Below are 25,530 nucleotides of genomic sequence, written 5' to 3' on the forward strand. Positions count from 1 at the left end.
TCAAATCATTATGTTGTACACCTGAAACGAATACGATGTTATATGTGTGCCCATTACACCTCAATAAACCTATCAAATTGATATCAAATATCAATTACCTCCAGATAATATCAAATCTATGTGATGAATACAATGATGGGGAAGCATGGAGACTGGCTGGTGGAAACAGAGAGGAGTCCCTCACCCCGATTAGGCAACCAGGGAGGGCTTCCTGAAGGAAGTGAGTCCGGAGTTATGTTTTGAAGGAGGGTGAAAATTAGCCAAATGAAGAAACGAATATACTAAAAAAGGGAACAGTAGGGAGGAGGGGAAGAACAGAGGAGCGTAAGATCTGAGAGGAAGAAAGGTGAGGGGTGAGGCTGGAGAACTGGGTAGGAGCAGATCTTGAGGGGCATCAAAAACCCAGCTGAGAGGTGTAATTTCCTCCCAGAGGGCAATGAGGAGCCTTGGAAGGGCCTTCAGCCTTGCCTACTGGCGTCCAGGAGGGGAGGCCAGGCGGTAAATGGGATGGGCAGGAGTGAGGCTAACGGTCAGGGCTACCCCTCTCCCCGTCAGCACGCTAGAGCACACATGGCTTTCCCCCTGAGCTCTACCGCAGAGACCCTCAAAACTGAAGGTTCATCAGAATCACCAATCACCCCTAAAAGGGTTTAGTAGATCTGGGGGAGGGGGTCCCAAGAATTTACACTTTATTTCTTTAGTTAGCGATTTAGTTACTTATGTTTAAGTGATCACCCAACCAATGTGGGGCTCGAACTCAAAACCCCGAGATCAAGGGTTGCATGCTCTTCCGACTGAGTCAGGCAGGAGTCCCCAGAATTCCCATTTTTAACTAGTTCTCAGGTGATGTTGCTGGTTGGGGGGACCCCACTTTGAAAACTGCTCTCTCACATACCTTCCCATTCTCACCCAAAGGTCTTTGCACCTGCTGTTTTCGTCTCCTTGGGGATGCTCTCCCTTGGATCTTTGTCACCTCCTCGGAGAAGCTTTCCTTGACCACTCACGTACTCGTACTCTAGCCCCTAGGTCACTAACATCTTGCCTGTTTTGTTTTCTGTACAGCACTGGTCATGCTTAGAAATTATCCCGTTACTGTATTTATTGACTTCTTTATTTGTTGTGTGTTTGCCTGTCTTAGAATACAAGGCTCCGGGGGTGGGGTGGGGGGCAGGGATCTTTCCCTGGGGACCCAGGACAGTGCTTGGCATGCAGTAGATTCACAGGAGATTGTTTATTAAATGAAAAGCACGTAGGGTGGGCTTCTATCACCTGGGGAATCTGCTGGGGGTTTCTCGCAGTGGAGGCCCCAGTGATGGGCACCAGAGGAGGAAGCTGTTTGGATATTGAACTGAGTGGTTGACACAGGTTAGAAAAAGTCATCCTCTTTGGTTGGGGGGGGGGGGGGGAGGGACAGGGTGGGGTGAGATAGAGTTTAAAATAGGTGACCTTTCAAGCAGATGTGGGAGGAAGGAAGGGCCCACTGACATCACAGCTGAGAGGCCCAGAGCTCCGTTGTGGTCCAGGGACTGGGGCCACTAGAGAAGGCCCCCGGCCTGAGTCACTCCCACCTGTAAATCAGGAGACCAGGCCAAGCCTGGAGGTGGGGGTGGGAGGGTGGTCCTGGGGGAGTCTGGGGACAGGGAGAGGTGGCAGTGGCTGCCCAGCCTGGGTCCCCCTTCTTTCTTGCCTCAGCCCTCTCCTGCACTTGCCCACTGCATTATGGAGGCCTGGGTAAGACACAGGTCCTCAGTTTCCTCATCTGGGAAATGGGGGGAAGGGAGGAAGGAGGAAGTCCAGGCTTCTCCGCATGCCACGGTTGACCTCGCCCCAGCTATTTACCTCATATGTGCCTGTAGTTCTGCAACCAGTCCTGCCTTAGGCTTCCATTTGAGCTCTTTGTCCAGTGCCCCCTACCCTACACACACACACACACACACACACACACACCGCCCTGCCCTCCTTTTCTAAGCTGATGCTCTTCATCCTCCAGGTTCAGAGTGCTGGGTACGGGCAGAACAACAGCATGGGCTTTGGAGCCTGACAGAGCTGCTTCCGGATCTGGCTGTCCCTGATTCCCTCTGTGAATCTTCACTCTTTTGACCTCAGCTTCCCTCCCTGTAGAGTGGGTATATCTATTGCTTCTCTGCCTTTTGGCTAAGATCAAGTGTAGAGTGGCTGTATCTACCTTCTAGATTGTGGTGAAGGTAAAAAAGCCGATTAGGGAAGTTGGTTTCTTTTGCCCCTTTTTTCCAATTTTTCTTCTTGTGGCGAAATACACAAACATAAAATGTACCATGTTAACGACTTTTAAGCATACAGCTCAGTGGTGTTCGATACATTCATACTGGGCAGCTCTCACCGCAATCCATCTCCAAACCTTTTCATCTGTGAAACTGAAACTCTCCCCACAGCCCCTGGCAACCTCCATTTGACTTTCTTTTTCTTTTCTTTTTTTTCTTTTTCAAAAGATTTTATTTTTAAGTAATCTCGACACCCTACGTGGGGCTTGGACCCACAACCCGGAGGTCAAGAGTTGCGTGCTCCACTGACTCACCCAGCCAGGTGCCCCTCCATTCCACTAGCTCTCCGAATCCCACTACTCTAGAAGTGGAATCACGTGGTATTTGCCTTTCTGTGACTGGCTCGTTTCACTCAGCATCATGTCCTCAAGGCTCATCCACGTAGAAGCATGCGTCAGGATTTCCCTCCTTTTAAAGGCTGCGTGATATTTCATTGGATGCGTATATCGCATTTTGCTTATCCATTCATTCGTCAGTGGGTTGCCGTGTCACTGGGTAAGACACAGGTCCTCAGTGTCCTCATCTGGGAAGCGGGACATTTGGGTTGCTTCCACATTTTAGCTGTTGTGGCTAATGCTGCTATGAACACTGGTGTGAAAACATTTCTTTGGGACCCTGCTTGCAATTCCTTCGGGCGTACACCCAGAAAGGGAATCACCGGGTCAAGTGGTAGTTGAGTTTTTAATTTTTTTGAGGAGCTGCCAACACAGTGGCCTACCACTTTACATTTCTACCGACGGTTCCCTTGCCCTTTTCCCCTCCCCTAGTTCCAACTACTGCTGCCCTGAAGTCTTTCAAATTTTCTCAGCATGATTGAATTCCAGTAGCACTGACCAGTCCTCGGGCTAGACCGCTAGAGAGCCCTTTGACCCCAGCCTGGCTGAAAGCAGAGACCGGTTCCCGCACCACAACTCTGCCTCTGGCTCAGACCCAGTAGCAGAGCGGGAAGGTCTACCAAACATCAAGTATGCACCAAGGGCCCTGGCAGGTACCTCACGTGCATCATCGATTGGCCCCTTCATCCTCATTACTATGCAGAAGGGTTACCATGCCCACCAGGAGAGCGAGCTTTGGGAAGGGTCCTGACTTGCCCAAGCAAAGATTAGGGAGCAACGAGGCTGGAGAAGTGGGAAGGGCCCAGTGTACAAAGGTTCTTGAATACATTTTATCTTGAGGGCAATGGGGAGCCACTGCAGGTTTGAGACAGGGAGACAACATGATCCGACATGGGCTGAAAGCTGAGCGGGGTTAAGCTAGGTAGGGAGGAAAGGAGAAGGATTACGGTTCGATTTCTGCTTCCCAGAGTGCTAAGGAGGGAGGCTTTACCTTGGTAAAGAGGGAAGGTGATGCAGGCAGGGCAGATGGGGACAGAGCTGGCACGTGTGACCTAGAATGAGCCATTTGAACTTGAGCGGGGAGTGGGGAGCTTGAGGCGATTTCCCGTTGCCTAATGCAAGGCGCAGTGTTGTCTCAGGCACTTACTTTGGTTCTCTGAGTCTCAAGTTCCTCATCTGTAAGAGGCAAGGTCACAGTACGACCTCCTGGGCAGCTGTGGGAGTTCAGTGAGATCACCAACACATGCAAAGCATTTACTTAGGCCAGACTGGCACACAGCAAGTGCTCGAGAACCACCCAGCCGTTGTGGGAAGCGAGGCACCGAGGCACCGCCATTATTTTTATTGCAACCCTCAGGCTTGGGGGCAGCCTCCCAGGTAGGCTGGGGTCTTCAGCCCCCAGGGAGCGTTCGTTCCCAGGCCTGGCTTATTTCGCGTGGGATCTGTTGGATGACATTTCTCTGCTTCCTGGTGGGGACGGTGGGAATGGCAGCCACGCATGCAGGTGCCACCTCCCTGCCCGCCCACCCCCTCCCCTCCCCTGCTCCTGCTCCTCTCCACCCAGGGTCTATTTCCAGCAGCACGGCTGCCTGAGGCCAACGCCAGGTGTGGGTGGTGAGTCAGAGCCAGGCTGGCCCTGGGGGCCTAAAGCTGTCACAGCTTCCCTCCCTTGGCCTTTCCCAGCAGCCCTCTGGGCACTTTAATGGGGGAGGGAAGGCCAGGTCAGTGCCAAAAGGTCCCTCATCAGTGTTACCAAGAAGACACGGGGACAGCGCCCCAACATGCCCCAGATCTACCTCTCTCCTGGCTGGAGGTGGGGGCTGGGGCGGGGGGCACGGCCCATTCAGCTCCTCTCCTGGTGTACCTCCGTCCAGACCCGGCATGTAGCAGGGATGTAGTAAGCATTCGCTGACAGAATGAGCCCACATTTGTACAAGACTTTGGAGGAATGAGATTTGCTTTTGTGAGGACAGAGCATAGGTTCCGAGACAGAAAGACAGGCAGAGTTTATGTGACCCTGGGCAGGTGGATTTGCCTCTCTGAGCCTCAGTTTGCTCATCAGTGAAATAAGGATAGTGATGTGTACCTTATAAAGGACCACGGTGAAGTATAAACGAGGCCGGCCTCAGAGAACTAGGCCTTATACGGTATCGATAAGAACATCGGTCACATTCTGTGGCAAGTGTATTTCCATATCTGCTCCTCCCTGGGTGGCGAGCAACGCTAATTTTTGCTCCCCCTCGTCAGGCACTGGGCCCGGCACAGATACAGTGCCCCGTCCACGTTTGTTGCATGACTGACTGACTCCATCCAAGGCAGGAACTTGTGAGGCTGAATGGTGGTAACGGTAGGCCACAGCAGCCGGGCGCTCACTGTCCCTTCAGCACCTGTACGCCCAGAGCTCTTGTGGCTTATGTCATCACATTCTCATGGTGCTCCATAAGCAAGGACTGTACTATTACTCTCCCCCTTTTACAGATAAGGAAACTGAGGTTCAGGCATATTATTAAGTCACTTGCTCATGGTCGTGTTGACCTAGAGGTGGAGCTGAGACCAAATACAGGTCTGTTTGGCCTCCCGATGTTCTCGGTGGTCCCAGAAGAGGGAGTTGGGAGGGCACTGCTAGTGGGTTTCTTTGCTGGTCTGTGCTGCCTTGAGGTAGCCTGAATCTCAGGACCCTAATGGCCTGTCTGCACATCTGTGTGCCCCCACCAGTACGTACTGAGGACTCTTAGAAACGGGACCGCGTCTCCCTCACTTTAGGGACTCCAGGACTCGGCACAGGCTGTGGGAGGTGCTTAATGGGAGCTTCCTGGGCAAAGGAGTGGTCTTTGGTCTTCTCTGTTGACTGGGTCCGACACTGTGGAGATGGCATAAACCACTCCACGTGAAGGCACTGAATGTCCGGGCACCAATCCAACACCAGCTGCCAACAGCAGGCACACGAGCAGGGTCACTACCCCCAGCTAAGCTGGCCTCTTAGAGTCAATACTGTCCTCTGTTTCAGAGTCTCTTTGTCCAGCCCCAGGTCAGCTCTCCCTCCCTCAGCCTCCCGGGACTTCGGAGCTCCTCTCCCCACCCCATGCCCCGCTGCTCTCACACCTGGCCAAGCGGGGACTTGCTTTCGAGGTCACTGAAGCGGCTCTGTGTCAGGTAGGCTGGGCCTTTTACATAACTGCTTTGAGTCTCTGAGCCTTTATTTTTTTTTTAAGCTTATTTATTTATTTAAAAAAAAATTTTTAATGTTTATTTATTTTTGAGAGACACAGAGACAGAATGCAAGTGGGTTGGGACAGAGAGAGGGGGAGACGAATCTGAAACAGGCTCCACGCTCTGAGCTGTCAGCACACAGCCCAATGCGGGGCTCGAACTCACGAGCTGCGAGATCATGACCTGAGCTGAAGTCGGACGCTCAACCGACTGAGCCACCCAGGCACCCCAAAGCTTATTTATTTTTGAGACAGAGAGAGAGAGAGAGAAGGGAGAGAGGCAGAGAGAAGGGACAGAGGATTTGAAGCAGGCTCTGCCTTAACAGCACAGAGCCTGACGCAGGGCTTGAACTCACAGACCATGAGATCATGACCTGAGCCGAAGTCAGACGCTTAACCAACTGAGCCACCCAGGCGCCCCGAGTCTCTGAGCCTTTAGTTGTTGTGATGCCCCAGCTTCTAGCACAGTATCAGACACATAATAGGTGCTCAATACATATTTGAATGACTAAGTCTTCGGGCTCCATGAATCTGCAGGTCTATTGAACTCCGCTGGTAAAACTCTGGATTGATGTGTGTGGGTGACCGCGGCATTTCTGAGCTTCTGTTTTCCCATCTTTGAAATGGATAGGTTTGATGGAACCAGCCCTGTCCACCCTAGAGTCCACTGCGGTGTGCTGGACAAACAGTGGACATTCCCACATACAGCCTCCCCCCCCGCCACTCCCTCCCCTCTGTGCACACCCAGATTTTGACCAAACTCAAAAAATCATTGCGGGGGAAGCGAAGTCCTAACGTGATCTGTGATCATCACAATTATTGACCCCGGAACTAGCCGCTCACTCGGGGCTGGAGGTTTACAATCCTCTGCTGCTGGAGACTCCTTTTGTTCTGTCAAGGAAGCAGATTGCAGAGCACGGGGTGTGAATGACATCGTTACAGGACTCGGTTGGTCATCTCTTGATCTATTTAACAACGATTTATGGAGCATCGCTAAGTGCCTGCCCCTTGGGGATGCAACAGTGAATGAGTTCTGTGGGAGAGACAGGGAATAATTAAAAAAAAAAAAAAAAAAAAAGAGGATACATAGTAAGTGAGAAGATGCCGTATTAAGATAAGTGCCACCTAGGAAATCAACAGGGTGCTGAATTAGCGGGGCCAGGGAATGGGGGTTACCTTAGCAAGGGGTGTGGGTCAAAGTGGGCCCTCAAAGCTTCATGGGAGAGCTTTATCTGAGCTGCACCTGGAGGCTAAAAAGGTGCTGACCTTGCAAAAAGCGGAGGGAAGAGCACGCCAGGCAGAAAGAACAGTCTGTGCAAAAATGTTGAAGGGGAAAGAGGAAATTGTGGATGTTTTAAAAATATTTTTAAAAAAGAAAATCAGGGGCTGGCTCAGTCAGACTCTTGATCACAGGGTTGTAAGTTCGAGCACCACGTGGGACACGGAGGTTACTTTAAAAGAAGAAAACTCTGCAATTCTTTATTGTTAATGCCAGATTAATTTCTTCATGCAACAGACAAGCCCCTGCCCTACTGTGCAGCCGGCCCTGTGCTAGTCCCCAGGGACAAACAGAGACGCATGAAAGGGACATTCTTGTCACACACATCCTGGACCGGGCGCCCCACGGAGATGAGCTGGTCTGATGTTTGCGAAGGGCTCCCGGCTTGGATCCTTGGGGAATCCAAATAAACCCCGGAGGTTCTGGAAGCCCAGGCCTCCGGCCAGCCAGGCTCCAGGCCTGCAGAGGAGAGAGGCTGCTGCTTCCTGCCTCTCCCTCCCCCACCCACCTGGGCACAGAGGCTCTTTCGTCCATTGTTCCTGCTTCCTGCCCATCCGTCTCCAGCTGCTGGTCTGAACCCTGCAGATTTACACTGACAAGCGGATGCTTTTACCAGGACCCTCGAGGGGGACAGGGAGGGGAGTGGCCTGGGACTAGAGGGAACTTGGCGGAGGGAGGGCCAGAGCTTTGTGACAAGGAAGAGTTTCCTGCCCTGAAGAGGTGTTAGACCCTGAGGGCTGAGAGGAAGGGAAAAAGCCTCGGTCCCCAAAGGCTCCCTCATGCTGGGAGAGGGAGTGATTAATGACCCCGGACTCGGCAGGGCCTCCATGCCCCTTGGACAGGGTTCAGGTTCAGCAACATCCCCGACCCGATTCTGATGCGCAGAATGAGCACTGGACTTGGAGTCAGGAGGCCTGGGTTTCCACCTCCACCGACTCTCAGCTAGCTGACTCAGACAAATTTCTCAGCCTCTTCGGGCCTCAGTTTCCTCATCTGACGGGTGGGTCTAATAATCCACGCCCAGCAGTGTTGTGAAAATGAACGTGATCTTGTGATGGTTGCAAAAAGCCACTAAAATGAAACACATTTTCTACCCCTCTACCCGCCCCGCCCCAGGCTCTCTTACCCTACCTAGGGCTCCTGTTGCAAACCGGCTCCTGTTAAGGGGCGGGGGGGCTTGACGGAGCACCTACTGTGTGCCAGCCGCTGTGCCAGTGTTGAAGAGCAAGAGTCAGTTCTTGTTCTCAAGGGAGACAGGCGAGCAAACAGACACGTGTCACGTGACCGGTTAAAGCTGTTGAGCATGCCAGCCTGCTTGGGTCTATGTCCCAGTGCTGTCATTTACCCGCTGTGTGCAGCTGTAGGCAAGTCACTTAACCTCTCTGTGCCCCAATTTCCTAAATGTGCAAAATGGGGGCCAGTAATTACCCGCCTCATAAGACTGTGGTCAGGATTAAATTATTTGATGCTTGTTTTTTTTTTTAAATTTTTAAATGTTTATTTATTTTTGAGGGGAGGGGGACAGAGCACAAACAAGGGAGGGGCAGAGAGAGAGGGAGACACAGAATCCGAAGCAGGCTCCAGGCTCTGAGCTGTCAGCACAGAGCCTGACGCGGGGCTCGAACTCCCGAACCGCGAGATCATGACCTGAGCTGAAGTCGGACGCTCAACCGACTGAGCCACCCAGGCGCCCCAAATTATTTGATATTTGTAAAGCATTCAGTACAGTATATGTTATATGATATGCCTCAATAAATAAAAGTTATTATTATTATTATTATTATTATTATTATTATAGGATCTGCATTTCACCCAGAACGACAGGAGTCTGGTCCCGGAGCTGGAACGCTGGTTGCTGAGGCTGAAGGAGCCGATGCTGAGTGGGCATGGTTCTCCTTGGCTGGCTGTGTCTGTCTGTCCTGCAGCAGTGTGGGACCACACACCATCGGTCCAGCCAAAGCTGCCACGTGCATAAAGCTGAAGCAGCTCCTGAACCACAGGGTCAGGAGCGTCACACGGAGAGCGGCAGCCATGCGGCCCCACCAGGCAGTGACATCTGGAAATGTGGCAGCGGTGAGCTCTCGCTCCCAGGGGCTAGGCCACTGCCTAGTGTGGTCTGCACCACGCTGTCGGAGGGGCTGGCTGGGCCGGTCACACGCTGGCCATACGGGTGTAGACCCCTGCCTAGCGGAGGGAGAACCCTCAACTGGACATCAGCTCCCCCTCTGCCTGGGTGGGAACAAGAAAACTCAAAGAACCCGTTGAGCCCCAAGACAGAGGGAGGACCGGGATCAGAAGGCATTGCGTGAGAATAAACTCCTGGAGCCTTCTTCCCCTCGGTACAGTCCAGGGTTTGCAAGGGACGAAGACCCCTCAGCCCTGTTCTACTGACACCTATATAGTCTCTGGAGATAGCGACTCATTTCAGATCACAGCCAACTCAGGAGAAGAGTAGACTCACTGACCACTGCTCTTGCCCTATGGGGAAATGCTGCCCAGGGATCGTTGTTCAGTTGTGACTCAGGAACCACCAGACCTAACGAGTGGGAAATAATCCCATACGTTAATTAAAAGACAAACTATCAGGGTGTCTGGGTGGCCTCAGTCGGCTGAGCATTGGACTTGGGCTCAGGTCATGATCTCACGGGCTTTGAGTTTGAGCCCCGCATCCGGCTCTCTGCTGACAGCTCGGAGCCTGGAGCCTGCTTCAGATTCTGTGTCTCCCTCTCTCTCTGCCCCACCCCCACTCATGCTCTGTCTCTCTCTCTGTCGAAAATAAATAAACATTAACAAATTTTTTTAAAGAGACAAATTATCATATTAAAAAGAGTTCTTATTAGTGGTGCTGCTGAAGTCAACACAGAGTGGGGAGAAGGTGGCCTGAGGGACCTGCAGCCTAGCCAGCAGCAGAGCTGAGGAAGACGGAAGAGCTGAGCCTTAAATGATGAGTGTGAACAAAGTAGCAATAGGAACCTCCTCCCGCCCCCGCCAGGAGAGGACGCATCAGGAGCAAGGACGGGGGTGAGAAGCAGCGCTGGATGCTCCAGGGACCTGCAAGGGAAGGGAAGATTCAGCCGGAGGCACAGTGGCAGATGAGGCAGGGATGGAACTCGGGTCCTGTCAGCCACGTTAAGCTGTCGGGTCACGATGCTGTAGACAAGCAGAGGGTTGTAAGCAGCGGAGGGACAGAGCAGATGTTGAGTTTTGCAAACCGCCCTGGTTGAGGGATGGCAGATGGATTGGAAGGGTGGAGCCTGAAGACGGGGAGATCACACAGGAGGCTGTTGCAGTGGTGCTGTGGGTAGTAAGAGGGAGGGAAGGTTTCCTGCGCCTTGGGGGTGTTAAGTAAGAAAAATACTCCTAAAGGGCCTAGCACAGTGTCGGGCACATAGTAGGTGCTCACAGCTCGCAGTAAATGTAGCTAAACGCTGAGGGTCTGGACTAGGGCAGCAGTGGTAGGAATGGAGTAGGGGATTGGCTTGAGAAACACTGAGAAAGGCAAAGCCGCAGGAATCATCGATGGGCCGGCTGCAGGGGTGAGAAAAGAGGGGTCCGAGAATCCCTTCAATATTTACGAAGCACCCACCATGCCTGGGAGGCTGCTTTTAGCTGATGATCCCGCATCCACCAACTTTTTGTGGAGCACCTACTATGTGCAAGGCACCTTCCTAGGTGCTGATGCTATAAAACCAAGCAGAGCTGGCCCCTGGTCCCCTGGAGCTCACCGATAAGACTTCATTAACAGTGGAAGGACCCGAGGCCTCTAGGGCCTCTGGAGCTGCCTTCTGGCAGATTCTCTTGGTGATCGCCAGGCTTTTCAAACCTCACACCCCCCAAACCGGAGTCCCACACCTGCCCTTCCCGCCTGCGCGTTTCCCCACCCCCAGGAAATGACACTACCACCCACCAGGTGCTCAGGCCAGATGCCTGGGTGGCCCTCCTAGTGCCTTCTTTCTCTCTACCCTCTACCCCACCTCCAGCCCAACCCATCTGTAGCTCCCATGAAATGTATTTCCAAAACCCACTTTGAGTCCCTTGAGTTCTCTCCCCATCTTAGTCCAGGCCACCGGGCCTCCCACCGGATGCCATTTCCACTGCGTGGCCGGTCTCCTTGCTGCTTGAGCCTCCCCTCATTATTCCCCACAACAGGGCAAGCTTCCTTCTTTTCTCAAGTAATCTCTGCGCCCAATGTGGGGCTCGAACTCACAGCCCCAAGATCAAGAGTTGCGCGCTCTACCGACTGAGCTAACCAGGTGCCCCAAGTACAAGCTTCTTAAAAGGCAAACCACGTCTCCCGATGCCACTGCTGAAAACTTCGCTTTAGTAGCTTCCCACTGACCTGGAATCAAATCCATGAACCTAAGAAGCCCCCCAAGCCAGCACAGGCCTGGCCCTGCCCTCTTCCCAGCCCCTCCTACAAGTCCACACCCCTTCCCTCTCTGTCCAGCACTGGTCTTCCAGCTTCCAGATCCGCCAAGCTCCTTTCTACCTCTGGGCCTTTGTACATGCTGGTCTCTCTCTTGGAGATGCCCTTCCCCCCATTCTTTGCTGTGCTCATTCCTTCTCACTGTCCAGTCCCAGCTTCAGGGCCCCCTCCTTCCGGAGGTCTCCCTGACCATTTCAGTCTCGCCCGTTCCTCTTCATCTCCCTACTGTTTGTTTCTCTTGGAGCACTTTTCCCGGTTTGCAATTATTTTATTTGTCAACTTTTGTTATCTGTCTCCCTGCTCCTTGGACTAGGATCCTTGAAGGCAGTGTCCTCCGTCCTGGCCCTGGTGTTCCGAGGGGCACCTGCCCACCCCCCTAACTAACTTTCACTGAACACTGAGTTCGAAGGGTCCAGCCATCTCGCCAATCCCCCACAGCACCCCCCAAACTCCCCTTTTGTTCAAACAGGTGGAACTCTCTCCTCTCCCCCGCCTCAGCGGAATAACTTGTGGGTTATCTTGTCATCTATCAATCTCTAATAAACCGAGTTATTTTTAGAACAGGTGAAAGCAACGATCTCACATCTCTGAGAAGATTTTCCACTCCCATCTGACTTTCTACTACAATTTGGTTTCCTGTGGTGGTTGCGGAGGCTGTTAAGCTAGCAGGCTTTGTTATTCTGGGGTGCAGAGAAGGGCCTACAGAGAAAGCCTAGCCTCCCCTCACACCCCTCGACCCTGCACCCTGCATGGAGAGAGGAACCCGGTGCCTGGGGCAATCCCCTGGCAGAGGACTCTGGGAAGCCTGGAGGAAGCCTGACACTCACTGTGTGTCATTTGCCTCGTCACTTTCCCTTTCTGAGCCTCAGTTACTCCTCTGGAGGGTGTGGGAGGGTTAATCACTAAAGACCTCTGACTGGTAAGATTTGGATAGAACCATGAGCCAGTGGGGTTTTTTTTTTCCGTCCCTGGACATCAATTAGATGACATCAGTTCTTTCTATGAATGAAATGTAGTCAGTGCCTATTATAGCACATATGCAAATATATGTAAATTAATACAAAATAAAGGACCCCCAAAAGCTTCTGTTCATAGAACTGAGGTCTGGTCAGACCTGGGGTGGAGGGAGAAACTTAGCTCATGCTTTCACCCTCCTTGAATGCCTCCCCCCACCCCCCACCCTACAGAGAAGGACTTGAGAAGGACCCAGGGAAGGGAGGTGACTGGCCTAGAGTCATGCAGCCAAACACTGACAAAGTGTTTCAGCAGCCAGGTCTCTACCCTGGCATTTTTCTCACCTGCCCTTCCTTCTGTTCAGCCCAGGCCTGGGGCTAGAACCTAGCTCTAAGGGAAGGGAGGTGCAACCTGTGGCCAGGACAAGGTGCACTGGAATAAACTTCATAATGAAGTTCTACCAAAATACCCTGTATGCAGATCGGGGAGAAGTCCTTCTGGTTATGTGATCAGGGTGAAGAGGTCCTTTGAGTCACATGTTGAAAAACTGGGATGTAGAGAGATGATTCCCTGTAGAGGGGACAGTGTACCCCAAGGAGCAGATGCTGAAAACAGGAAAGCACCATCATGCTCAGGCATTCCTGCTTATAAAGACAAGCCTCCATGGTGTCCCCTGCCAACCAGAATGTGACCCCCCCCCCCCCCCCGTCTCTTTTAGATGGAAATTCTGGAACCTCCCCTGCCTGTAGGATAGTGCACATGTAGGGAGGTAGTGAAGAACGAGCCTGGATAGCTACCTGGGGACCAACATGTCCAAAGTCTGAAACGGTAAGCTAGGGAATCATCCGGACTTTGTTCTGAGAGCAATAGGGAGCCACTGAAGGTTTTAGAGCAGTGAGAGAAGTCATCAGATTCATATTTAGGATGACCCAATTGGTGCTGGTAGCAGAGAAATCAGTTCGAAGACCGGGGACAATAGTCCCAGTGGTAAAGGGAAAGGCCTGAACCGGGCCAGGGAAGCAAGAGTAATGCAGGGATACTTGTCTCAGTGGAGTAGTCTGAGCCTGTGTGGATAGGGAGGCAAGGGAGAGGACTGAGAACAGTGAGTCTGCTTAATCCGGAGAGGAAGGGAGCTGAGGCCTCTCCTTTCCATCCTTCTCATGACTGGCTATTTCCCCAAGCTGGTGCCCAGGCAGGCAGGGAAGGGGGTGCCCAGGTCAGTGGGGCTGCTGCCTGCCAGGAATCCAGGACAGAGGGCAGCTTGACTTTGTTCTCTGGGGACTTTCATTCTATTTCTCTAACTTGTTAAGGAAAGACCTGGGAGCCTTAGGGGACCACAAGTCAAGTATTTCCCAAACATTTATTTAGTACTCACTAGGGCAAAGTATTAGTGTGGGGGACAGACATGCTGAGGCCAAATTTCCTAAATCTCAAACTGTGACGTGAGATGTGCATAGGATTTTTTTCCCCCAGATTTGATATTTATCTATATGACAAGCACTTTAAGGACATCTGTTATAGGTTGGGTTACGTCCCCCCAAAAGTTATGTTGAAGCCTCAACTCTCAGCACCCCAGAATGTGATCTTATTTCGGAAGAAGGTTGCTGCAGAGGAATTACCTAAGAAGAGGTCGTATTGGAGCAGGGTTGGCCCTTAGTCCACTCTGACTGGTGTCCTCCTAAGAAGAGGAGAGAACCACACAAGGGGAACACTGTTGTTGACAGAGGCAGAGATGGGGGTGATAGAGCTGACCACTACGGAATGCCACCGACTGATGGCCACCAGAAGCTAGGTGGAGGCAAGGAAGGTTTCTACCCAGAGTCTTAGACAAGGTGACCCTGATGGTACCTCGATTTCAATCCTCGAACCTCCAGAACAGAGAGTGAATAAGTCCGTGTTATCTTAACCCCGGCTTTGCGGTACCTTGTCACAATGGCCCTAGGGAACGAATAACACGCTGAAATCAATCACATTTAACTTCGGCCACTGCCCCCACTGATCACCACTTGAAAGGCGGGGGCCTTTCTAGAACAGACACGCCCATGCCACTCCTTTGTTCAAAACGTGTCCACAGCTCCCCAGTGCCCGGGCAACGCTTGGAGGGACTCCTTGCCTGGGCCCCACATGCTCCCAGCCTCTCATCTCTGCCCTTTGCCCTCTGCTATCAGCACGATACACCATTTCCTCGGGCCCTTCCTCTTATTACCCCCCCCCCCCCGCCTCCACCACCACCTGTTCCCCCTTCCCTGTCTTCGGTAGAGTGGTTAAGAGCAGAGTGCCTGGTTTTGAATCCCAGCTCCCCCATTGCCCAGCGTCCAGCAGTGGCACCTTGGGCAACTTTTTGTCTCAACGCCTCAACTTTCTCACGTGTAAAACGGGAATACTAGCCGTTCCTATTTCAGAGAATGGAAAGCCATAAAAGCCTTGAAAGGGTTTAGTCTTTTGATCTGGCACACGGAGGAGCAGTTATATTACCTCCCTTATGCTTGGTGTGCTGTCTCCCAGAAGGCCTCTCTGTCCACCGCCCCCCCCCCCACCCCAGGGGATTGTGTCACCCACGTATTGTACCTGTCTCGTCATATTTCTGTCTTCACCAGGTTGTGCACTTCTCTGGGCAGGGAAGAGGCCATCCTGCATCCCTGCATCTGAGCATGCAGCAGGTGCTCAATAAATGCTTGCTGCGGTAACTACCCAGCAGAGCGAATTGGCCAAGGGGATCTGGGAGGTAGGGCGTGGGGACAGCTTTCATAGGACAGTCGGCCCATCTGTCTGGAAGTGAAAGTTGTATTGTTAGTTCTGAGAGCATGAGAAAGAAAGCGAGAACCAGAGAGAAAAAGGCAGTGGGCAGAGGGCAGAGCCCGCGCCCCGCTCCGGCACCCCGACCTTGCCCACCAACCCCAGCACATCCTGCCCCTCCCCCGTTGTGCCCCTCCAAATGCTCACCCACGCACACCTACCCCATCCCCAGCCAGCGGCTTCCTCTGACACACATTTTCCATTGCTGGGCGGGGCGGAGCCCTTCCAGGTGAAAACAGTCTCCGGGGTTTCCTTTTCAGGGTCCTTCCCCCAACGTTCCCGTCCCTGCCGAACCTACCTGTCAGCAGCCCCTGACTTCAATGGCACAACATCGGCCTGGGGCCAGAACATTCAAGGCTATGTGAGGTGCCGCCTGGTGTCTCAGATCAGGTTCACAATGGTGACTCAGGATGCTGGCTCCGCTGCACTCGAGCTGTGTGACTCTAGGCAGGCCCCTTCCCCCCTCTGAGCCCCCTTTCCTGTAAAAAGGGGTGGTGATGCCAGTCCTCCGGAACTGTGGTGGGTTTTCCGTGGGACGATGGGAAGAGCATGAGAAAGCTCTACCAATCTGATTGTCCGTGGGGACAGCGCAGGTGTGCCGTGGCAACAGGGAAGGTCCCCTTCCCCAGGCCCAGGGCCGTGCCAGGCACTAAGGGGTTGAGAGCGTTTGGCCTCCAGTGTTGCTGAGTATGGATGCGGAAGTGGGGCCTAGAGTCTGGCGGAAAGAACAGGGAAATGGGAGTGAGACCTGAGCTCACCCCCGCCCCCCCCCCTGACTCTGTGACTTGGCATGTCTTATCTCCTCTCTAGACCTCAGTTTCCCAGACTTAGCATCGCGGGACTAACTCTGATGCCTGTCTAGGTCTTCCAGGTCTGAAATCTCAGACCTCCTAGAACCCTCCACCACCACATTCACCTCCCTCGCATAGACGAAGCGTCTGCCTGCCTCAGTGGGTTTGAAGGAAGATCGCAGTCTTACTCGTTGCACACTGAGCATCCAGCACAGGACCAGGTGCAGAGTCAGTGGTGAGGGATGGGGGGGGGGGGTGGAGTGACAGGACTGGGGGGAAGTGAGTGAACGGGGAGAGGGGGGAATGAGGGAATTGGGAGATGGATGCTGGAGGAGTGGACAGTGGATGGATGGATGGTTGGATGATGATTCTACCGGCAGGTGGACAGCTGATGAAAGTGAACTGGTGGGTGTTGAATACTCAGCTACTGATCATGGTTTTTAGCATCACACACACCCCGGGCTTGCCAGGGACCTCCCCTACTTGCAGCCAACGTTCCATGGCTCTGGTTTCTCCTCCAAAGCACGGACGTGGGTCTAAGAATCCTCCCAGGACTCTCTCCACACGAGAGCCTGGATAAGCTGCCCATCACAAGGCCTTACCGGGCTGCCCGAGTGGCTCAGTCGGTTAAGCATCCGACTTGAGCTCAGGCCATGATCTCACAGTTCGTGGGTTCGAGTCCCGCATCGGGCCCTGTGCTGACAGCTCGGAGCCTGGATCCTGCTTCGGATTCTGTGTCTCCCCTCTCTCTCTGCCTCTCCCCGACTCACGCTCTGTCTCTGTCTCTCAAAAATAAATAAATATTAAGAAGAAGGAGAAGGCCTTACCTTTTCATCCCATCGAAATTTCCCCCGCATCGGTGTGAAAATGACAGTGACTTATTCACTGTGACCCTACATACTCAGGAGTGGGTGTTTCTGGATGATACGGTGTTTTGCCTAGGGAGGAACCGCTGAGTGTGGTGGAGGCGAAGATGCCAAGCTGACCTGCTGGCACCGTCCGGTGCGCCTAGTCTGTTACCTCTGCAGACCTCCAGTCCAACGCAGGCCGTGCCTTCCAGCCATTAACAGCTCCCCCGGCAAGAGACTCTTACAACTCACCAGTGGTCCCCAGTTCTCCCCTGCCAGCCTATCTTCACGCCCTGCCAGGGACCCTAGACCGAACAGGGCTCAGAACCCAGTTTGGTGGGTTACCCTCCCCCACTCTGTCCCATGGACTCAACTGACGTAGAAACATTACAGGATTTGGGGTCAGAGGTGAAGTTCACCTCAGGTGAAGTTTTAACTTTTTAGCCCTCGGCCAAGTCTTCACTCTGGGGAGCAGGGGTTGGCCCAGAGACAGAACAGGGCAGCGGGAAGAGACAGGCTTTGGAGCTACAGAGACGTGGGTTCACATCATGCCCCCACTGGGGAGTGGGACCTCGGACAAGTGGCTTAACTCCTGAGTCTCTGCTTCCTCATCTGTAAAGTGGGGGGAAACAGCCCCCTGTGGCTCCTGAGCCCCTGAAACGGGGACCGGCCGAGCGGAGACGTGCCGTGCATGTAAAAGACGCACTGGGCTGTTTAAGACTTAGGGGAAAAAATGTTAAAATTCTTAAGGATTTTTGTATCACTTTTAAGTGATATTATACATTGATAATACCTTGAAATATTGGGTTAGATAAAATATGTTATTAAGAATTTTTTTTACCTTTGAGGAGGTCCCTCTGCTATGCAGCCTTCTCAGCCTCCCTCAGAGTTTGAGGGTTTCTCTTGCCTCAGGGTTTGTACACGCTTCTATAACGGCTTCTTAGCAAATATTGTGGTTGTCTGTTTAGGCGTCTGTCTCCCCATCTAGTCCATGAACTCCTTGGGGTCAGGAGCTCTAGCTCGGTTATCTCTGCTCCCAGCTGCCTGTACGGGGCCTGGCACACAGCAGATACTCAGCCAAAGTTACTCAAGTGGATACGTATGTACATGTGAAACCAGGGTGAAGTTTTGTATTCTACCATACCTGGAGTCCTTGACGAATACGACAGGATACATGTCACACTAAAACCATGAGCAGGGCCTTGGCAGGAAACAGACGGTACACTCAAGTTGAGAAGTTTGAAGAGGGTTTAATCAAGAGACTATTACCAAAGACGCAGGCAGGATTCAGGGAGACCGGGAGGGATGGTGCAGTATCCCAGGGCTGGCCACAGTGGGGAGCCGTTACCACCCACGGCCTGAAGGGTGAAGAGGGAGACGCAACCCGGACTCAGGGCCAGAGATGTATGCACGGGGTCGCCTACCAGGAGCCAGAGCCTTTGGGTGAGGGACACAGCCAACCCGTGCAACCCTGTAGCAAGGGGCTGGGGGAATCACTATGCCCCATTCTCCGCCTGCCCTCTGCCTTCCTGCCCCACCCAACCAGAACCAGAGGGCAAAAGAGGCCATTGATGGCACCCCAGAGTTCACCTGCCAGGGCACAGAACAGGATGGAGAAGGGCAGAGGGGAGTTCTAGAGGGGCAAACAGAGAAACCCAGCACTGTGGAGAACATTATACCCCTGGGATCTTTGAAGGCCTCTGGACATCTTTATAGAGGGCCAGACACGGTCACCACCAACCACAATCGTTAGGTAAACAACTACTGTATGCTGGGTGCTGTGCTAACCCATTTTCCAGGCTCAGAGAGTGCAAGGAACTTGCCCGAGGGTACACAATAGGAAATGGTGTAGCCGGGAATGGAACACGGGTCGGCCCCCAAACTCAGGTTCTCATCACCTCTTCTCAACCACACATCAGGCACTGTGCTGAGTACTCTGTCTGCATTATCTCTAATCCATCAAAATTCTGCAGGGTCATGTCCTTTTCCTGTCTCAGAGAGGTCGAGTGATTTCTCCAGGGCCACACAGCTCGTGGGGGATGGGAGTGAGGCGGAGAGGCAGGGTTGGTGAGTTTGCCATTAATTAGGGCAGGTGAGTGGCAGATTGCATGGCGGCAGCCTCAGGGATTATTTTAGCCCCAACGGGTAGAGCCACCTCTCACCAGGTGCCTCCTAGAGTCACTCCCCAGCTGCAACCACAGGATTTAGATTTGCAGAGCTGGGCAGGGCCCTCAGCATCCTCTAGGCTGACTCTCGCCTGTGACTCTAAAACTAATAATAATTATGGCAGCGGCAGCCGTGGCTTCCAGAGCCCCTGATATGTTCATCCATTGTCTTTCTCTACACTGTCACTAAATCTGACCATGACTTTCCCCTGCGGGCTGTATGCTGTCTGGAGGCAGGTACCGTGGGCTGTTCAGCTTGCAGATCAAGAACTGAGGCTGAGAAGGAAAGGGCTTGTCCACGGTGACGCAGCAAAGCAGACCCTATGCAGCCAGACCCGCCCCCGGGGCCGCGTATGCCCCTAAGAAGAGCGCCGGTTTTGGAGCGGGACAGGCTGGGTTCGTCCTGGCTCTGCACCTGCCGGATGCACTGACCTTGGGCAAATCACTCTTGGGTGTCTTCATCTGACAGTATGCACGCACGCGGCGTGGTGAGGATGAAGTGAGTTGTTGTACATAAAGCCCTTACAACGGAGGCTAGAACACAACAGGCGTTATCACCCCCTCCTAGTCCACCGAGTTTTCCCACCACAGCTGGGGAGGCTCTTAAAGTCGTGCTCTTGGGTGACCCTGGCTTTGGTAACCGACTGAGCAGCGGCCGTGCCCTGCTTGGTACGCGCTCTTGCTTGCCTCCTCTGGCGCTCACCATGCCCCCATTCCCACTTTGCAGGCAAGGAAACTGAGGCCCAGAGAGAGCTAATGAGCTGCGTAGGCCTTCACACCTCAGAAATCGCAGCCAGGACGGCCACACCCAAGTCGAAGCCGATAACCCCCCCTCTGCCAACTGCAGGAAACCCAGATTGTTATGATTATTGGTATTGTTGTCCAAAACAATACTCTAGACGGCAACAATACAACAATCATGGAGGGTGCTTATTTCCATTGGCTCCACAGTCATCCCGCCGCCCCTGTGGAGGGGGCCTGGAGCTTTAAGAAGAGGCTCCTCGAGCAGGATGAACAAACAAGCAGTGAAAAGCTCACAGCTGGGCCCCAGGTGCTGGGAGAGAGAGTGGGGCAGGAAGCGGGCAGGCCATTTCTTTCTTTCCTCTTCTTTCTTATTTGTTTGAGAAGCAACTTTACTTTCTAAATCGGTCATTGTCACCCGTTGGCCCCCGCCCCACCTGGGCCAGGGCCTCTGGTGACAGGGGCTCAAGAGGAAGCTCTAGGGGGCAGGAGGGACGAGGGCACTAGGTGTGGCAGAGCCAGGGGGGCCCAGCTGGACTTGGGGGGGATGGGGAGCTCTTCCCCGGCAGGGGCCTCATGGATTCCCTGCAAGTGACCTGGCAGGCAGTGCCTGGCTGCGGTGTGACCCGAGTCCTTCAGGTTCAGCTGCCAGGCGCACCTCATAAACAGGAAGGTATCAGGGCAATAGTTAAGGGGCATGGCCCTGGCATCAGACCCATGTGGGTTCCAAGCTCTGTGACCTCACCTCTCCGAGCCTCTGTTTTCTCACCTGTAAAATGGGAGGGGTTGTTGTGACAATTAAACATAATTAAATAACATGACCAATGTAAACCACGAAGCACATTTACTAGCACTTAGCACATTCACTAGCTGGAGATTTACTTGAGAAGCCGACAGCTATCGGGGAATTAACAACGTGCCAGGCACTTTTCAAGCATCCTAAACGTATTCATTCACTTCATCAGCACCGTAACACTCTTTCCACTTAACAGATGAGAAAACTGAGACACCGGAGAGGCCGAGCGTGTTGCGCACACAGGGGCGGATCCACATTTTGCAGGATGTGAGTAGAGCGTATACCACACTGGGGAACCCCGTTAAGAAAAATAATAGGAAATTATGAATACAAAATGATGCACAAGGCCTCGCAAGGGAGCGACCCAAGGCTTAAACTTCATGAGCCTGACCTTCAGTCTCCCTCTAAGCTCTAGACCACACAGCTAGCAAGTGGCAGAGCCCAGGTGGCCAGGCTCCGGAACACGCAGTGCTATAAAGGCAGTATTAATAGTAGACGAGACAGGAGGCCTCTACCAAATGTCATACAAGGTGCCAGCAAATAAGAGGCAAGACTTTCACTGTGCTTGCTGTGTGCCACACGCTTCTAATTTAACCCTCCAACAACACAACGAGGTGGGCAACATTATTACCATCCCCATTTTACAGACGAGGAAACTGAGGCTCAGGGAGGACCAGTGGCTTGCCTGAGGGCACAGAACTAAGAAGGGACAGAACAAGACTCGAACCCAGGCAGCCGGACTGCAAGGGCTCTTTGTTTAGCCACTGTGAGAACTGTTACCTCGCTCATCATTGGGGATCGGCCCCTCCAGCCGTCATCCTTCAGCTCCCTCGGCAAGTCCTGCCATCTTTTACCTGGCAGCAGATTGGGGCGGGGACAAGACACCCTGGCTTTGGAGTCAGAAATGCCCGCACACTAGTCCTCACCCTGTTGCCTCCTAGCTGGGAGCCCCTGAGGCAGACTTTTCCCATCTCTGAACCTCAGTTCTCTCTTCTGTGAAATCGGATCGTATGATTTATAGGGCGGGAGAGTCTGGATGGACGACTACTTGGTACGTTTTGTAATGTGCTATCAGTAAACCAGGTCTTACCTGTGCGTACTTCTAGGACTCCTGGCTGCCGTGGATAATACTTCACAGGGTAGTCTGGAAGACCAGAGACAGGCAGATGAAGTGCCTGGTCCGCACTAGGTGTTCAGCACTGGGAGAGATTGCCGCCCTGTAGGCAGAGGAGAGGTCATTTGTGACGAGAGGACTTTGGAATGGAGAAAGAGCACAGGACCAGGTGTCAGGCAACCTGCGTTCTAGATGGCTCTCCGCGACCAGCTCGTTGTGTGGCCTTGGACCAGTCACTTCCCTCTTTCTGGGCTGTTTCCCTATTTGTAAGTTACATGCGTCATCCCCCCAGTGCATGAATGAAATCGTCTCTAAGGGCCTTAAGAGATCGGATTTCTGCATAAGAGCACAGGACTGTCTTCTGGGGTCCTCTGAGGGCTCTTCCTGTGGAGGCTCCCCACTTCCCTTGGGGTGCTCTTCATGGCTACCCTTGAGGCAGAGAGGAGGGTTTGCAGTGAACTCTCACAGCTCATCGGCTCCAACAGAACCACGGTGTTGTGGCTTAGCATGTGGGCCCTGCAGCCAGACGGTCTCCATCTAACAATCAGTTTCCTCATCTGTAAAATGGGGGTGAAGATAACAGACTTCCTTATCCCCATTTTACAAATAAGGAGAGGTAGGTTCCAGGAGGCGCCACACTTGCTGGAGGTCACGGCTCCCACCTTACGTTTGTCCTACTGTCCCTGCCCCACACTCTCAGAGGCATGACGTTCCCTGTGCGGGAATCCTGGCTCCCTCTCTCCCTCCCGGACGGTTGGGTCGCACTGTCTTTTTCCCCTCTGCCTGACCTCCTATCTCTCCTCTCTCCTCCATCCAGTGGGGTCAGGCCCCTGGGCCAGGCCCGGTGCCCCCACTTACAAGCAAGGGACTCTGAGCAAGCCTGGGCCCCCCGCCCCCATCCACGTAACAGGGACAACACTCCCTACCTCATGCGTGGAAATAGATGTTTGGCACACTTAGTGCCCGACCCACTATGAGCACTCGTGAAATGTCAGCTGTTTCCGTCCTTCACCAGCGTCCTTCAGACCCAGGTCAAATTCTGCCCTCTTGGGGCGCTGCCCTCGTGCCTCCACAGGACCGAGTTTCTCTGGGCCCCCACAGCCCAGTCCCTATGGTGCTTATGACCTTACAGCCTAACTATTAGCTGTGTCTGTCCCACACTACTTCAGACTCTTGCGTCCTAGCCTTCTTGCCATCTGCTGTGTCTTGCATAGGGACCAGTATACAGCAGGTGCTCCATTAAAGACTGACTGACTGACTGAATGAATGAACGGTATCTCAGTGATGCTGAATTTATTAGCTGTACTTTCCGCCCTCCCAGGACAGCAGGAATCTGCGTGCCTTTATTACCGCCGTATCTTCCACCAGCACCTTACGTGGCTCCCATTTATTGGGCCCTTACCAGGTGCCAGGCACCGAGGTAAGCATTTCTCAGCGCCAGCTCACCCATGCCCCTCAGCCACGGCTGGGGGGAGTGTTCTGTTGGAGTCCTCATTTCCCAAATAGGGAAACAGGCTCTGCTGGGGGCAGGGGGTAGCACCTGTATTGGCTGAATGGGGGGGGGAGAGCCTTTCCGCTTGGGTGGGTGGAGCCCAGAACAGCAGGAGCCTGTCGCCCCTTCCAGAATTTGCCTCTGCCTGTTCCTTCCTTGCAGGACTTCTCTCCTGCCTTGAAGACCCAGAACCCCTCTCATACTCCTCAGTCTCCTTCCCAAGTTCTGTTCAACATCGGTGTTCCCCAGGGTTCTGCCCTCAAGCCTCGGGCTGAACGGAGGCAGGGATGTAGTTCATCGTGCCGATCTGGCATATTCCCAGTCCTTCTCATTTCCTGTCCATGGGGGTCGGCGGGATGTCCATCACAGGGCCCTACAAGCTGGGAAGGGCAAGGAGGCCAACCACAGTGCCACATTCTCCTTGGTACAGTGACTGGGCGGGGGCTGGGCGTGTGATGCCCACTGGGTCAATCAGAGCCCTTCCTGGGACTGTCCGTCCACACAGCCAGTAGGGCCACTGGCCTTTCCTTCTGAAGTGTGAGCTGACAGTGTGTGGACATGTGAGCATCCTTCCTGGGACTAGAGAGGGCCCGTCTGCCGTGGGCTAGAAAGAGGCCCATTCTTTTTTTTTTTTTTTTTTTTTAATTTTTTTTTTTTCCAACGTTTATTTATTTTTGGGACAGAGAGAGACAGAGCATGAACAGGGGAGGGGCAGAGAGAGAGGGAGACACAGAATCGGAAACAGGCTCCAGGCTCCGAGCCATCAGCCCAGAGCCTGACGCGGGGCTCGAACTCACGGACCGCGAGATCGTGACCTGGCTGAAGTCGGACGCTTAACCGACTGCGCCACCCAGGCGCCCCGAAAGAGGCCCATTCTTAAAGACAGGTGGAAACAAACAGAACTGACTGATGGGGTGGAGAGGAGATAACACAAGGAGCCCCCTGAGGGTAGAAACTTCCTCTCCACCCTATTAGGAACCCTGGATCCAGCAACGCCTGAAGTTAACATGCCCTTGAAACTCCAAGGTAAAGGAGCCACTAAATTCTCGATCTCTCCTTTTCCTTTTCAATCCCCCCCCCCCACCCTTAGCCTGGTTTGAACTGAGTTTCTGTCGCTTACAACCGAAGCTTCCTAATACAATATTCTCTCTTCTCTCTCCCTCTAGCATCTTGCGGATGAGGTTGGGTCTTATCTACTCCCACATCCGGGGGCCTAGTACAGAGAGCTCTTGAAGAAATGGATGTCTGACAGGTACCCTGAAGGTGACCTCACCCTGCTCCTTTCCTGGGTCCCCCATCCCAGTTAATGCTGTCACTGTCTACCTCAGGTTCCAGAGCCAGAAAATTCAGTTGTCCTTACCTTCTCTCCCTCAAACTGTTCTACTGTAAGTACTGCTGTTCTGTTTCAGAAAGCTCTCTCCCATCTGTCCCCCTCTCCAGCTCCCTTGCCATTGCCTTGGTTTAGACCACCTTCAACTCACTGCGACAACTTCAATCAGTCCTCTCTTTTTCCTTCCTTTTATCTGTCCTCTCTACCTACTGCCACAGCGATCTCTCTAGAACCCACACCTGATGACATCGCTCCCCTGCTTCGAACCCTGCAGGGTTCCCCATCAACCTCAGGAGAAGTCACACTCCCTATGGTGGCACTGAAAGCCCTGCCCTGTTTCCTCCCTCCCGCACCCCTCTCTTCCCACCCTGCATCTCAGACACATTTCATGCCCTTTCCCTGAACACACTACATACTTTCTTGTCCCCAGACTCTTCTGCTAGAACTGTCTCTGCCCGGAATGTGTGTCCCCTTCTCCCCACCTGAACTCCAACCATTCCTCAAAGAAATCCTCCTCCCTGTATCCTCCTACCCTACCCCTAGGGAGTGCTCTCCCCAACCCCTCAGTGCTCCCACCACACCGTTGCCTCTTGGCTAACTGGACGGTGAACCCCCCTGAGGATAGGATCGATCTCTCCACCCTTATGCCAACGAGGCCAGATGTGGTGGGCTTCTCCAGAGAAAGTGAATGCCAAGTGATCCTTCTCATGGGGCTCGGAGACTCACCGGCTAAAACTAGTTAGGTTCTTGACGAATCTTTGACCCTTGAGGACAAAGAGGCACCTGGAAAAAAAAAAAAGAATAATTTCGGTTCTCTGCACGTGGACAGCACTGCATAGCTGACAAAGCGTTTCTGGGTTCCTCGTTTGGTCCTTGCATCCATCTCTATGGATTGTCAGGGAAGGTGTTATCAATCCCACATCACAAGTGGAAAACTCGCATCAGGTAGGGATG

At 53.2% G+C, this 25,530-nt stretch overlaps 1 long non-coding RNA gene across 3 annotated transcripts; it reads right to left on the reverse strand.

Annotated features, from left to right (window-relative positions):
• Nucleotides 1-8,567: 8,567 nt before the first annotated feature.
• Nucleotides 8,568-23,846, reverse strand: LOC147577837 (uncharacterized). 3 transcript variants are annotated; one of them, XR_015254534.1, is made up of 5 exons: nucleotides 17,780-23,846; nucleotides 16,693-16,869; nucleotides 15,598-16,014; nucleotides 15,072-15,272; nucleotides 8,568-14,441 (listed from the first exon to the last, which is right to left on the reverse strand). It is a non-coding gene; the product is annotated as an uncharacterized LOC147577837 (long non-coding RNA). The 3 variants fall into 3 exon arrangements; XR_015254532.1 differs by having other exon boundaries at nucleotides 15,598-16,869; XR_015254533.1 differs by having other exon boundaries at nucleotides 15,461-16,869.
• Between the last annotated feature and the right edge of the window lie 1,684 nt (nucleotides 23,847-25,530).

This window comes from Puma concolor, chromosome C1, assembly GCF_028749965.1.
Source record: "Puma concolor isolate L17-30 chromosome C1, mPumCon1.1.hap2, whole genome shotgun sequence".
Lineage (NCBI taxonomy): Eukaryota > Metazoa > Chordata > Mammalia > Carnivora > Felidae > Puma > Puma concolor.